The sequence below is a fragment of the Abramis brama genome (assembly GCF_963993115.1).
Source record: "Abramis brama genome assembly, chromosome: 4".
Lineage (NCBI taxonomy): Eukaryota > Metazoa > Chordata > Actinopteri > Cypriniformes > Leuciscidae > Abramis > Abramis brama.
In genome coordinates, this window is record NC_139966.1 from 8,422,193 (window position 1) to 8,438,408 (window position 16,216).

General features: G+C 38.4%; 1 protein-coding gene across 4 annotated transcripts in view; it reads right to left on the reverse strand.

Moving 5' to 3' along the window:
• The window catches only part of LOC311081602 (protein NLRC3-like), a 649,618-nt gene extending 633,837 nt beyond the window's left edge, over window positions 1–15,781 (reverse strand). For 2 of the 4 annotated variants that reach the window (XM_084112153.1, XM_084112152.1), the window contains exon 1: window positions 15,686–15,771. The gene's annotated coding sequence lies outside the window, so the exon portion shown is untranslated. Of the gene's footprint in view, window positions 1–2,891; window positions 3,034–12,614; window positions 12,744–15,685 lie in introns of those variants that run through there. The other 2 variants (XM_084112154.1, XM_084112155.1) reach the window with 2 other exon arrangements.
• Between the last annotated feature and the right edge of the window lie 435 nt (window positions 15,782–16,216).

The following is a 16,216-nucleotide window of genomic DNA, read 5'->3' on the forward strand; positions in this document are numbered from 1 at the left end:
CCGCAGAAGTAGCAGTGCTTCGTCTTCTGATAATATAGTTCCCAGTATGTATACGGTTAAAAGATGGTTGTGTCTCATGTGACCTTGTTATTCGTACACGCTGTAACTATACAAATCACAACATGTAAATAGGAAAATGTTGGCGTTATTTTGTCACTTTTTGGGAGCAGTATGCTAGCTGGAGCCGTTTACCTCCAGTCTTTGTGCTAAGCTAGGCTAGCGGTGGGTGCGTCAGACAGAGTTACAGCACGCACGGAGATGAAAAGGGTATGTATGGACTCATCTAACTCTGGGGGATACGGTGAATAAGCTAAAGTCCCAAAAAGTCGAAGTGTTCCTTTAAGTACAGTAATCAAGTAAAATTACTCAAGTATTTTACACCTCTGATAAATCATACATGATAGAAGTACTTGGATAAAAGTTTAAAGTTCAAATATGAGCACTGATGTCTACGATAGCGATCAAAATCAGCTTTTGATAGAAACTTGGTGCTTAAAATAACGCATTTATCGATTACATTGTTTACAAGTGACTGTTTAAAATATATTTGTTATTGAATAATTTATTCAAGAGACTGTAGTATTGTATGATAGTCCTGAAATAAAAGTCAGAAAGATGTGATGATTTGTTTTTGTAAATATGACTCATCATATTGTGGGATTCCAAATTTATTAAAATGTTTAATTTAGGTTTACATTGAATTTAGCATGTTAAAGCTAGGGTAGGTAATCCTGTTCAGAAACACTTTTTTTATACTGGGTGAAATGGTCCTTCCATTCTGATAGTAGTCAATACATTATGTGTTCAGAAAAAGGAATGAAAACAATCAGACCTCTGTAGCAGCTGCAGGACAGTAAAAACTCTGACCAATCACTGCCACTCGGTCCGAGTGTAAAGAACCAATCAGATGCCTTCATGTCTCGTGCCCGAGCCCCACTGCGTGCACTCATCACATGTCACCGTTCCCGGAAATATTCAGCTCAAAGCACCTGCATATGCAGTCAGCGAAGGCAAACAAGGCAAAAACTACTTCCTCGGACCCTGCCCGCACTCTTGAACGACCTCCTCTGCTTCGCCCTCAACCCCGGACCTGTCCTCGAACCGACGATGAGGTACTTGTCTCCGGACTCGGAGTGTACGTTTGTCTTCATTAGAGTCAACAATGTTTTCATCATGGAAACTCTTACATGCAAAACACCGTATATGTTATGAATCTTACACGAAATTCACCTTCATCACAGTGTAACTGATGGTAATGGAAAAACGTGTATCAATGCAACCTGTTTTTAGCTTTGCCTTATAAATATAGCCCGTTACCGAATGAAACTTTACCATTATCGATATGCTAGCTTGATAGTGAGTACTAAAAGAAGTCTTATTTGTTTATATTCATAGTGATAAAGTTAGGTATTTTATTACATGTGATTCTGACATGATGTCACTGTATGTACTGCGCTCCTTCCTCTCCACTCGTCTCAGGTAATAAATGCGTCTTCCAGCTGAGCCTGAGCGTTTGGCGTCGCGCGTTCATGTGTTTTGGGGGCGTGGCTTTGGAAGGAGCTCAGAAGGGAGGGGGTGGGAGTGAATGGAAATAATGAGCTGTGTTTATTGCAGATTAAAAGGTCTACAGTCACTCGATTTTTATATTTTCTTTTTCAGAGTACTTACATTTTAATTATGTATTGGTATATAAAGACAGTTTAAACAAATTTGGAATGTTTTTTTTTTTAGAAAAATCCTACCTACCCTGCCTTTAAGGTTAGGTATAAATTATTATTATCAGAGTTTTTTAGCAAAAGACTCTGGTCAGTCCTGATTTACTGAAACTCTTGGAGTTTGTGTTTTAGCAAGAGAGTCCTGTCAGTCCTGTTCTCAGGTCTCAGCATTTGAATGGATATGCTGAGTGAATTAGGGTGGGCAGCACTCTCAGTCCTGAACAGGTTCCGAAACCTGTCTCATCACAAAGTTTTGGTTCCTGCCCCTAAATGTATATAAACTGTAAGAGAACATCTCACTGATTCAGGCTTGGTGACTGCAGCTACCGACAGCTCGTGTTCTCAATAAAGAAACCTGCTGAAGAAACAACCAAGTCTCCTGGTCTTTCGATTCTAAGTTCACAACAATATGCATCATGTAAGTGTATGATTTCACTTTTCCCCATGGTCTAGTGTTAAAAAAAATTGTAATACATATCGTATCTGCACCCAAGTATCGTGATAGTATCGAATCGGGAGATAGGTGTATCGTCCCAGCTCTAGAAATTAGAAATCTCTTGGCAAAATAACTTGTTTGCTTCCATGATTCGGGGAGAAAAGCTTACTTACAAGTCTAGACTAGTGCCAGTGCTGCCAACTCTCAGACATTCAGTGCGAGACTCACGCTATTGACACTGTTCTCACATTTACTCACGTTACACAACCATATTCTCACGCAGTGAAAACTCACAGCGCAAAGACACTGAGCATTTCCCTTTGTATGCAATTGTGTGATTCATTAATCAAAATAACCCAAATAAAGGCTCTTTGACTGAAAGCATTATATTTCTTCAAGATTTCTATAGATATTGCAATATAATTTTATCATTAATTATTTTGGCCACGACAATCGTGTAGTGAAAAATCTGATATCGTAACAGTGCTAATCTAAATGAGTTGAAATAAAGGTTCTGAGATGAATAAGGTTATTTATGAAGAGAAACAGAGACATATGAGGCTTCAGGAAGCTGTTGTTTAAATCTGCAAAGCAAAGAATTGCTTTGAGTTTTGTACACAATAAAAAAACTGTATAAACAATGTGTCAATGCTGTTTACTAAGTCTAGATCAATGTGAATGGATACATGACACTTTTAAATCTATATCTATCAGTATTTTATGAAGTAGTATTTACTAACCATGAATAATGAAGGTGTGGTGTTGCTTGTTCCTCCACTGAACTTGATGTGTTCTTGAGCAGAAGTTACTTTGAAACTCCTTTAAACGTGCATTTCATAAAGGACTGATGAGTTGTTTTCTCCTGAACTCAAACCTGTTAAACCAGAACTCTTTCAGGAAACATTCTTTACATGCCTGGACTTGTGGCACTGCCTTCTAAGCTTTTTCCGTATTTTATTTATTTATTTCAGTCAGGGTGGCATTGCTGTAACCAGCGGCAGATTTCATGATTTCACTGATTCCTGTTTAATCAGTGTTTCAGCAGTTAATGATGGAGCGGTTCATGGAGTTTTATTTTGAACTTGGACTTAAGTATAAAGAAATACGGACAGTGCTTAGTTCGAGGAGTTCAGTAAAGTTATTCACAGATCCGAACTTCCCAGATCAATAAATCATGAGCTAAATGTTGTTAAAACTCAAATGACACCCATTTCCAATCCATAGATGACGAGCTACAACCTCATTTTCCTCAAAACGAGCCTTATAATATAAATCGATCTCCGTGAGACCGTCTGCAAAGTGCAAAACCCCAAAAGCGCTACTACAAATATTAGTCATTAACTTCAATGTTACACACTGTAGTGTCACTAAATTCAGTTTACACATCAGTGGTTTGTGGCAAGATCTATTTCCATTTTTTGAGACGTCCTTCAACTTTTTCTAAAACATTGTCCCAATTTTTACACACAAAAGTATCATCTCCAAGATAAACACCAAGATATTTAAACCCACCCTTGTTCCAAATTAACCCGGCAGGTAAAACAAGTTTTCTACTCATCACTGATTGTTACAGCTTCACTTTCCCCCAGTTAATTTTAGCAGAGGACAATACACCAAAAACTTGTTCTTGTTTTTTGACAATGACAACAACATCATCGGCATAAGCAGATCATTTAAAAACTCCAGGAGGGTTTACACCGAAAAGTCTTAATTTGTGCAGAAGAGGCTCTATGGCCAAGGAGTACAGCATACCAGATAATGAACATCATTGTCTGACCCCCCTATGAACTTTAAAAGGAGCACTTAAAACACCGTTGATCTTTAAAATACTCTCAATGTCACTATACAAGACTCAAATCATGTTTATGTAAGGATGGACTTCTACTAAGACTGAATTCAAGAATTCTAACCTGCAATAAAACAATAAAACTCACTAATCTGAAAAAGAGATCTATGGGACAGAGAGCACAACACAACTGCCCCTATCTCATCTCTTCCACCCTGACTTTCCTGACCCCTCACACTATCTTCTCCCCTCCAGGTCTCATTCAGTCATGCAAAACACACACACCTACTGTCTCCAGTTGTTTTATGAGAGGTCAAAATAAATACTTCTGGTGCGAATGGTAAAGTTGTTTCATTCCCGCAGCAGCAGAACAGTCAGAAAAAGAAAACAATGCCTGTTCTTCTGATGTGGGAGATGCCCCAATAAAGATCGTTGAAAACATTTGTCTTTATCCCCCAAACTCAGGCTGACCACTTGGGGCACGAGAAAGGGTCCAGCAAAAGCTGAATAAATATTTGGGTTCTAGATGTTTATTGTTCTTTTATTCCACTTGGGTATTTAAAGGGAATTGGTAAACCACTCAAAGAAGCATCTGTAAACAGAACTTCCCACACTGCTGCTGTGTGTCTCTATTGCCAGGTATGCTGACTCTTTTAAACTATTTTGATATTGCATTTTGAATGATGTCTCTATTATATGCTGATCAGTTGTGTACTATTTATTCTTTTTAATTCTTTTTATTTGGTGTTTAATTCTGCCTGTCAAAAATAAATGTTGACCTTGATTTATTCTGCATTCTTCAGAAATCATTATTTCCAGTAGATTGAAGTGCAGTCCGGTGTTTCCGCAAATCTCTGTCCAGGGTAGATCAAACTGAAGGCACTATGAATGGAGCATGGAGCACGTCATATGGAGACCTTCCGATTTCTGACTATCACTGACTTAGCAAGTATTAAATAATTACACCTTTGTTATGAGTCTGCAGTGTGCAGCCGCTTAGGGTAAAATAGTTGCACTGCACCCTCTGACTATTTCAGGACTGGTTAGTTTGTGATCGTGAGCGCACATTCACGACGTGACGTCTCAAAGTGACACTAGGTCCTTAATGAACGAATATTTGAAATTATGAGATGCCCAGAATAATCCTTGGTCTAAATTAAATCACAACTAATCCGAGGATCAGCTGTTAAGATAGAAAATTGAAAAAACAAAGAGTCACTTTAAATTAAATTTGGAGTTAGGGCTGCAACAAACGATTATTTTGATAATCGATTAATCTAACGATTATTAGAACGATTAATCGACTAATCGTCGATTATTTCGCCGACTAATCAGTAAGTTTGGAACGATTATTCAGCTTTTTCAATTAGTTAAAACACTGAGTTATACATCAGGGTTTCTGCAGGTTTCAGTAAGTCAAATTTAAGACATTTAAGACTTTTTAAGACATTTTAAGACCATAAAGATTGAAATTTAAGACCTACACGACGCATTATCCAAGTTAGATAGATAGTTACCTCGGGATCATCTATCTATCTATCTATCTATCTATCTATCTATCTATCTATCTATCTATCTATCTATCTATCTTTCTATCTTTCTATCTTTCTAGGATTATCTGATGTGTTTGTGTGTGTGAGAGAGGGAGAGGTAGTTTTTTTTATCGAAAATTGTACTTTTGCATATTATACTGTAAACAGGGGCGTAGCAAACGGGGGGGGGGGACACGTCCCCCTCACTTTTAGAAAGAAGTGATTCTGTCCCCCGCATTTTTTTTTTTTTTTGACCCAGCGCCAATATTTTCGCCCGTGTTCTCTGATTTGTTACTTAGACTTGAGTGAACTAACATTCAGCCAATCACAGCGCGAATCATCTCTTGGACGTGTCTGCCATGAGCTTCAAATCTGTCTTGTTGCTCTTGAGAATTTTCGTTCGTTTAGTCACTTTGCTGTTTGGCCGTCTAAAGTAAAATGAACCCCAGAAAAAAAGCAGAAGACAATTACATCCTTTTTTCAAACACGCACTGTAAGTATGTATGTCGCGATGACATGAATCACGCGTAAAGTTTCCTTGTTGATTTAACCAACTGTAACGCAGTAAGACCGTCTATGAGTAAGACGTGTACGACAACAGAACCCGTATGGACCTCGTCACGTCACGCCGGATTGTGCCGAGTGTGTTTTAAATGCTCTCCTACTTCGCTTTGGATAAAAGCATCTGCTAAATGAGACATAACAGATTATTCCCATCAGGCACGCAACGTCATAAGACGTTGATATTTAGTTAAATTTCGGTTGTGACGTCGGGTGACCAAAATAATATTAAAACCTTGTAAATACATTGATTTAGGTTTTATTGATATATTTTTATAAAATGTCTGTTGTATAAAATTACTGTAGATGTAATCTGTATACTCATTGAACACTTTTTTTTGTCCAACTGTTAAGAAGAAAGATAAAAGTTATTGTTCAAGTGTAGTGTAACTGAAATATGTAAATATCATAAAATATCTTTTTGAATAAATCAGCCGTTTGAACGAATCGTTTGAATGAATGACTCGCTCATTAAGACGGTCGCCTGCCGCCTCCTACTGGCGGTTTAGTTTCATAAAGTATCATTCTTTTCAACATTCCTTATTTGTATATTCGAAAATATTTAAAATAATCTAATTTAATACAGTTATAATTTTTCAATGTAAATTATTTAATTTGATTGGTAACGTTAACAGCCTAGTGTCTTATTATTTTAATTGAATATATTGATCAAATTTAAGAATTTGAAATGAAAGATGGAGCATACATTTAATAACATTAGGGGGAAAATGCCCTTTATAAAGGTACAAAAAAAATTGTGTTTTCAAACAGTGATGTAATGAAACATTGACAATTTAAGTTTGTAGGGAGTAAAGCCTCTGTTTGCTATTAAGGAAATGTAATTTTGCCAAAAGAAGAACTTTTATTTTAAATAAATGTTAATTTTAAATCAGCCTACTTCAGTGTGATATGTTACCATATTATCATGCCTAACACTAAGAATTTGAATAATTGTAATGTGATGATCAGATGCAGATATCTAAATCAGAGAATATCATAGGTTCGGGCAATTTGCGGGTGGATTATTTATTTTTAACAGTGGATTCGGGTGACTCAAAGTGCACCAGATTAATGAATTTATCTTTAAAATGTACAAAATTTTCTTCCGGGGAGCATGCCCCCGGACCCCACCAGAGGTACCAAGCTCCACCCACAAAAATAATGTGGGAAACACATTAGGGTAACCTATATGATGATCTACATTGAAATTAAAATACATTGTTAGGATTTTACCACCTCCGCCTCATTTTGAGCCAGGAAAAACCCTGTTATGAACATCAACTTTGGGTCACATCCTATGGTCACATACAGCTTTTGTCCCCCCACTTTTATAATGGCTGCTACGCCCCTGACTGTAAAACACAATTATTGTTGATTTTAGTTGATCACAGTTGATCATAACTAGAGAGGAAATGATGAGATGATTAAAGTGACCAAAATTATCACGGTTATCACAGAATCCTGTTCAAAAAGTACTAATACTACAGAATGAAGTCAATTCAACAAGTTTTATGTCGAAAAACAGCAAATAACAAATTGATTAGCATCAATATGCACTTTTTGTTTACGTAAACATTAAAATACCATTAAAAATGATGGCCAGATTTTAAAAGAGCGTCTTGCAACATGTTATCTACTAACATGTACAAGTTCAAATAAAGTTTTGACAAAAAAGGTTTTATACAAAGATAAACCTCATATTTCAGCCTTTAAATAATTTTTTATAAAAAGAATGAGTCAAAAAAGATAAATTACTGACATTTACACATTAGCTTATATTTATCAGTAGTGTTTGGGTGCACCCCCATCCTTCATGTTGACTGAGCTTTCAATGTTGTTATGGAAAGGGGTGATTGGTTGGCTCGCCGGCCCAAAGTTGCCAGGGTGGTTTTTCGTCTCACAGGCGCTCGAGGGGTGCGAGAAGACCACCATTCAACCCGAAAACAGTCATATAACCATTCCAATGACTCCGAAGCTGTTCGGTTAAGATAAAAAAAGTTACTTAGTTCACCTTTAAAACATTTCGGTGCGTTCGTAATACGCACTGGGAACGCCAGAGCGTACATTGTGCTTTTGAACTTCCGCCCGCCTGCCCGCTCTGGTGCTCTCAGAGGCAATTTACGAACGCACTCACAATAGCCTAGTTTTTTTATGTACCTGTTCGTTTTTTTTATAAAAATGACTAAATTCACACACTTTTACGATGTTTTTGGGACTCAAACTGTTGGACAGCTAATTCAGAAAAAATACTTTCAAAATTTAACACTTTATAAAGCCGTGATAAGACTTTTTAATACTTTTTAAGGGTCTTAATTTTCCCAAAATTGATTTATCACCTTTTAATACTTTTCAAGACCCCGCAGATACCCTGTACATATTCTAACTATAATATAAAAAAAAGAAAATCACTTCAGCTTTTGAAATGGTTGTTTTAATGAACTTTGAGCAACCTATTGGCAACTATTTGAGCAACTTTGAGCAACCTATTGGATATACAATAAGTCTGGTCAACATTGCCAACACCTTTGACAAAAGTTTGTAGTCAGTGCAGAGCAGAGCCACCGGCCGCCAGTTCTTGATCTCTTCCCCTAAATCCCCTTTTCTGGGGAGAAGAGTGAGGATTGCTCTCCTGCAGCTCAATGGTAAGTGTCCTTTACTTAAACTGTCTCTGAGAACAAGCAACAAATCTTAGCCAATCACAGGCCAGAAAACTTTATAAAAGTCCACAGGAAGGCCATCAATGGCTGGAGCTTTACCGCTTTCTAGACTCTCATAATTTTGACCACATTAAGTTTTGTTTTGAATAAAGCCTTTCGTTTTGTACAAATTGCATCTTAATTTTAAACAATGTTTCATCAACCAATTGCCTGTATTTAATAAATAAGAAGCAAAAATATGAGGCACAGATGCCAATGGCACATGTCACTATCTGGTCTTCATTGGCATGTGCCAGTGGATAGTGGCATGTATCATTGACATTATCACGACACCCGACTGACACAGAGTCGCAGAACATGTCACCATATGTTGTGAACTTGTGACACCTCCAGTAGTGACTGACAGATGAATCGACGTCTATACTGACGTAATTGTGACACAAAATCCTAAATAAATAGCCTTATTTTGGGATATTTTATATATCAATTAAATGCATTAAAGTCAGTACTATTTTTTCAAAGGTGTTATTTGTGTCACGTCTGTTTTTGATTGGCATGTGTGACTGAATGTTTTGTAATACCAGTGCTACCTTATGTTGTTTATCTCGCAAAGTCACAAACTGCCCAACATAAGTCCAAGTATATTAATGCTGAGTAGTATGAAAAAGCCTCCAAACATCACATAAATCATTTTAACAAGACAATTCTTACTGGCTCCATGTGTTTCTTGGTGGATTCTGTCTAGAGTTGCATTTACAGTGCAGTTAAAATCACCACCTAGGAACATGTATCCATCATCACTACAGTTACTTATTACAGTATTTAGAGAGTTTAAAAAGACCACCCTTTCAGTGTCTACAGTTGGAGCATAAACACTGATGAAAGTCATCTTTACACTTTCAAATACAGCTTGTATTTTTAACAAGCGACCTTCAATGATTTCTTCAGTAACACAAGCAGGGGCATAGCAACCGGGGGGGACGGGGGGGACGGGGAGGACGGGGGGGATGGTGGGGACACGTCCCCCGCACTTTTAGAAACAGCTGATTCTGTCCCCCGCATTTTTTTGACCCAGCGCCAATATTTCCGCCCGTGTTCTCTGATTTGTTACTTAGAATTGAGTTAACTAATATTCAGCCAATCACAGCGCTTATCATCTCTTGGGCGTGTCTGCCATGAGCTTCAAATCTCTTGTTGCTCTTGCGAATTTTCGCTCGTTTAGTCACTTTGCTGTTTGGCCGTCTGGGGTAAAATGCACCCCAGAAAAAAGCAGAGGACGATTACATCCTTTTTTCAAACACACACTGTAAGTATAATGTATTACAGTATGTCGCGATGACATGAATCACGCGTAAAGTTTCCTTGTTATGATTTAACCTACTGTAAAGCAGTAAGACGTGCAAGACAACAGAACCCGTATGGACCTCGTCACGTCGCGCCAGATTGTGCCGAGTGTGTGTTGAATGCTCTCCTACTTGTTGCTTTTGGATAAAAGCGTCTGTTAAATGAGACATAACAGATTATTCCAAGCAGGCACACAACATCATAAGACGTTGATATTTGGTTAGATATTTAGTTAGATATTTGGTTAAATTCCGGTTGCGACGTCGGGTGACCAAAATTCTATGTAAATTCAACATATAATGTCAATGTTAAAATTATGTCCAATACCGACGTCAACTGACGTTGAGATTTTGTTGTTTTTGCGTAACCAAAATCCAACGTTAAGTCAACGTCAAATTGACTTGACTTCAACCCAATTTTCATTTAAGGTTTTATTGATATATTTTTATCAAATGTCTGTTGTATAAAATTACTGTAGATGTAATCTGTATACCCATTTAAAGGTAGGGTAGGTAATCCTGTTCAGAAACACTTTTTTTTATACTGGGTGAAATGGTCCTTCCATCCTGATAGTACATTATGTGTTCAGAAAAAGGAATGAAAAAAATCAGACCTCTGTAGCAGCTGCAGGACAGTCAAAACTCTGACCAATCACTGCCATTCGGTGCGAATGTAAAGAACCAATCAGATGCCTTCATGTCTCGTGCCCGAGCCCCACTGCGTGCACTCATCACATGTCACCGTTCCCGGAAATATTCAGCTCAAAGCACCTGCATATGCAGTCAGCGAAGGCAAACAAGGCAAAAACTACTTCCTCGGACCCTGCCCGCACTCTTGAACGACCTCCTCTGCTTCGCCCTCAACCCCGGACCTGTCCTCGAACCGACGATGAGGTACTTGTCTCCGGACTCTGAGTGTACGTTAGTCTTCATTAGTGTCAACAATGTTTTCATCATGGAAACTCTTACATGCAAAACACCGTATATGTTATGAATCTTACACGAAATTCACCTTCATCACAGTGTAACTGATGGTAATGGAAAAATGTGTATCAATGCAACCTGTTTTTAGCTTTGCCTTATAAATATAGCCCGTTACCGAATGAAACTTTACCATTATCGATATGCTAGCTTGATAGTGAGTACTAAAAGAAATCTTATTTGTTTATATTCATAGTGATAAAGTTAGGTATTTTATTACATGTGATTCTGACATGATGTCACTGTATGTACTGCGCTCCTTCCTCTCCACTCGTCTCAGGTAATAAATGCGTCTTCCAGCTGAGCCTGAGCGTTTGGCGTCGCGCGTTCATGTGTTTTGGGGGCGTGGCTTTGGAAGGAGCTCAGAAGGGAGGGGGTGGGAGTGAATGGAAATAATGAGCTGTTTATTGCAGATTAAAAGGTCTACAGTCACTCGATTTTTATATATAAAGACAGTTTAAACAAATTTGGAATGTTTTTTTTTTTTAGAAAAATCCTACCTACCCTGCCTTTAACACTTTTTTTGTCCAACTGTTAAGAAGTAAGATAAAAGTTATTGTTCAAGTGAAGTGTAACTGAAATATTGTAAATATCATAAAATATCTTTATTTCATAAAAATAAACTATATATGTCCACAGTGGTCTGAAAGTCCCAAGTCCTGCAGTATTTTTTTATTTTGAGAATGATTTTACACAAATAGGTTGCGGTAAGCTATCATGGCATGTTCCCAAAATTGCCACTAGGGTGCTGTAAAATGCCAATTGCTATTCTATCTAGAATTTATTATTATGATCATCACCTTTGGGTCACATCACCATACAGCTTTAGTCTCTCCCCCCCCCCCCCCCCCCACCCCACCCCCCGTAATGGCTGCTACGCCCCTGAACACAAGAAATGGGTAAAAAAATCTCTAGAAAACAGCATCCTCTCTGGCACCATTGATGTTTACAGAACCCAGCTTTATGTCACACATAGCAAATGTTAATTTGCATTTTAACAAAACAGAGAGGTTAACACAAACAAAACAAAAACAAAAGACACTTAACCATCATTAGCTATTCATGCTAACTTTTATCATACATTATTTAGACTAAAAATGTCTTGGTCTGTGAAGGTCAGTTGGCCGGGGTGTTCTGTATTTTCATGAATAGTTAAACTGAATCAAGGAGCACTTTAGATCGGGGAAAAACTCATCAACTTTAACTGATCTCAAGCCTTTGGTTCTTTGTAAAAAGGACTACATTCTGGTGAAAGAGTAAGCACTCTCCACATCCATCTGTGTGTCTCTGTCATATAATATAAAACTAGTGGAGCAATGTGATTGATGGTTAACCTTACTTTATTTTGGAAATTGTTATTGATTTGATATAGCAATTCTTGCCTAACTTTCATATTTGTTTTTTGTGGATTAACTTTTATATTGTTTGCTGTCGTTTTCCCTTGTTTGCTGTGATGTTGCTGGACCATTGATAGTACTGTTTTTCCTCCTTCATAAACTGCAACAACAAACACTAATTGACACACCTGTAGAACCCAACATCAGCGATCTAATTTGCCAGCTGATCAGATCACTCCCAATAAAAAGGAAGCTAGATCTCTTACCGGGAGAGAGAACACTCTGGACGGATGAACGAGCCGTGTGCTGAAGCGGACGGGTTTGCTGATCTTCTTTTCCCTCTGTGTTGTTGCTGACTGGATTTCCTGCGCCCTGGTGGAGCCGAATCCCAGACTCTGCAGTGTCAACAAACACAAACCTCAGACTGAAGGGAAGTGGTCTTTTTTTTCCCACACTGATGTGCATGTGTGTTTTTAGCATCTGAGCTAAAGGAGTCGTTCTTAGTTGTTCATTTCTGCAAAGGTGCCAGATCGGCCGACGGCCGCCCCTTCCGTAAAACCCCGCTGGACCTCTAGGTTGAAAAATCGTCAATGCAAGTGAATGGGATAAAATAATTATTTTCTGGTCCCGTTTGAATTGTGCCATGAATGTGAACATATGTTGTCTGTGAATTTTTTATATAATCTTTCCTGTTACGAGTTTGACAGTATATGGTATGATTCTTCAGCTAGCAGTTGTGGAAAAGACATAACGAGAAAGACTACATGTCGCCTATGTGACGTCACCCCATAAAGTTGACTTACCCGTGGTTTTCGCCAACCTCAACGATTTTGTCCTCTCCCTGAAAGAAGGCGGTGAAGTGCACCAAAGACACAGTCATGTTTAGCGGGATCCGTGAGCTAGTGTCCGTGTGCGAATGGTGGTGACGTTTCAAACGCGTCGAAAGCAGCGAAGAGTTGTAGTCCACAAAGTGCTCTCACACAAGGTTATCAAACTTCTACCCGCTAAATTGTAGCATTCTTCACACGAAAGATTATATAAAAAAATCACAGACAACATATGTTCACATTCATGGCACAATTCAAACGGGACCAGAAAATAATTATTTTCTCCCATTCACTTGCATTGACGATTTTTCAACCTAGAGGTCCAGCGGGGTTAGCGGAAGGGGGCGGGACTTACCAGCTCTAGGAAAGGAAAGTTGTCACTTCAGTCACCTGAGATTTTTAAAGTTGCCGGGGGCTATGAGCAAGCTACCCACTGATTTTACGATCTCTCCACTGACAGATGCAGAGCGGCGCCGCGGAAATCCTGGTCCTGGATTTTTTGGATTGGAATCGGCTATTCAAGGTCCCACTGAAACCCTATTTTTCACAGTCTATGGCTGAAACTGACATTCTTGCCGGCGGCAGGGGAAACTCAGAGCTGACTCCAGGCTGGACTGGACTTGGGTATTGTTTCACCCTGGGACAGAATATTGGACAATCCATGGTTTTTATTGTCTCCCCTGGTTTTTGAGGAGATTGTGATTTTGATGCCCTTTTAAACTTAAAGGGATAGTTCACCCAAAAATGAAAATTCTGTCAGTAATTACTCACCCTCATGTTGTTCCAACCGCGTAAGACCTTCGTTCATCTTCGGAACACAAATTAAGATATTTTTGATTAAATCTGAGCCTTGTCTCACTCCTCCATAGGCTGCTAGGTGTCCCAAACTTGCTGGCCCAGAAAAGTTATTAAAGAGATCGTTAATATAGTCCAAGTGACTCCAGTGGCTCAATCTTAAGTATATCAAGCAACGAGAATACTTTTTGTGTGCAAAAACAAACAAAAATAACGACTTTATTCCACTATTCATTTCCTTCTCTCTCGACCTCTAGTTGGTTCGCGTAGTGTTTTTGCGCAGCGCGTCTGTGTTGCACGTCACCACGTAAGCTTACTATTGGCCGACGCTGGTCATGTGTGTGATGCGTGATGACGTGCAACACAGACGCACAGCGCAAAAACACTACGAGGCCCAGAGAGAAGGAAATGAATAGTGGAATAAAGTCGTTATTTTTGTTTGTTTTTGCGCACAAAAAGTATTCTCGTCGCTTGATATACTTAAGATTGAACCACTGTAGTCACTTGGACTATATTAACGATCTCTTTAATAACTTTTCTGGGCCAGCAAGTTTGGGACACCTACTGTAGCAGCCTATGGAGGAGTGAGACAAGGGCTCAGATTTCATCAAAAATATCTTAATTTGTGTTCCGAAGATGAACGAAGGTCTTACAGGGTTGGAACAACATGAGGGAGAGTAATTACTGACAGAATTTTCATTTTTGGGTGAACTAACCCTTTAACTTTTAAAATAATAAAATACTATTTTGATATTTCTTGTCTTTCGTGTCTTTTCTCTCTGTGTTGGTGTGGCTGGGAATCTAGATTTATTTAAAATTAACTGACTTCCAATCTGTTACATCTCCACCAACATCACTTTCAGACTCTGTGTTCATCAACCCATCATCTGACTGGGAAGAGCAGCTCATGGGATTGACATGACACTTTTGTAACATGATCATTTTCTGGATTTTTTTTTCTCTTGGTTGACAAATGTCAGCGTCCAACAAAACCTCTTCCTCATTAAACAATACTGACTCAGCTACTCTAGTTGCGGTTTGACCAACATTTAATTCCTCTTTTAAAACATCTTGTGCATTTTGTTCACTCGCTACATTTTCTATCTGCTCATGCGTGGGCTGAATATAACATTAGGAAGGAGGAGGATCCAAAATCAGGAATACTTTGAAGGTCATGTAAAAGCAGTTCAAGAAAATACCTTAGCAAACGCATAGCAACCACCCAGAATTATCTATTATCTATCACACTTTAAACTACTTCAAACTACTTTTAAACTACAAACTACTTTAAACTGCTTTAAACTTTCTGGTCAGACTTTCTCAAGCCAACTAAAAGTTTGTCTCAACGAACTTTTTAATCTAATTTATTATTACTACTATTGAGCATTTTCACATAGGTGAAATAAAAACATTAAATAATTTATAATATTATTTTCTCTGGTTTCTTCCTTTAAATATCACAATCCAGACACTTTAATTGGAGAGTATAGATTTTCTGTAGCCATCAAAAATACATCTGTTTGTCATGATCGATCTTCTCACTGAAGCTGATCGTCTGTGAATCAACCCCTGGCCTACAGAAGAGTGGAAGTGTTGAACATTTACATGTTTACTTTCCACCTCTGTATATTTCAGATTGTAAAGAGTCTGTAAATTAATGTAAACTAAAAGCAGAATCCCTAGAGCTCGGTATCATTATAATCCTGAAGACTTACCTTGATGTGATATTTGTGCCAGTGTAAAATATGTGTTGGCTCTCTGTCACCCTGTTTGAGTTTGCATTCTGTGATCTGTCTACACTTTCTCTTCCTTTCTGTGGTTTTCCTGCCTGCAACTTTGACACAAGCAGAAAACAGGCTAACGCATGTATTAAACTGAGCAGCAATCTGGTCTCTGTGTCTCTTATTTGGTTCTCCAAGTGCACTGTCAGGCTTCACGAGATTTGGAGGGCATTGCAGAAGACTGTAGATAATTGAAGAAAAAAAGTCATGCTGGTTTGGGTTTGGTTTTCACTTTCACGTGTCATGTCTTTAATTTTGTAATTTACCTGTAGTCAAGGTCCCTGTCATGTGATTCCCTTTTTCCTCATGTGTTTTTTTCCCTGAGCGTAAGTCAGACGGGCCGCAAATGAAAGGATCAGACCGTTGAATCTCCAGACGGGCTCTTTTAAAATCAGTATAGACATTGACAGCACATTCACAATGCCACACTGAGAGCTCAAGCCCGTCGCAGTGAGAATAGTGTGT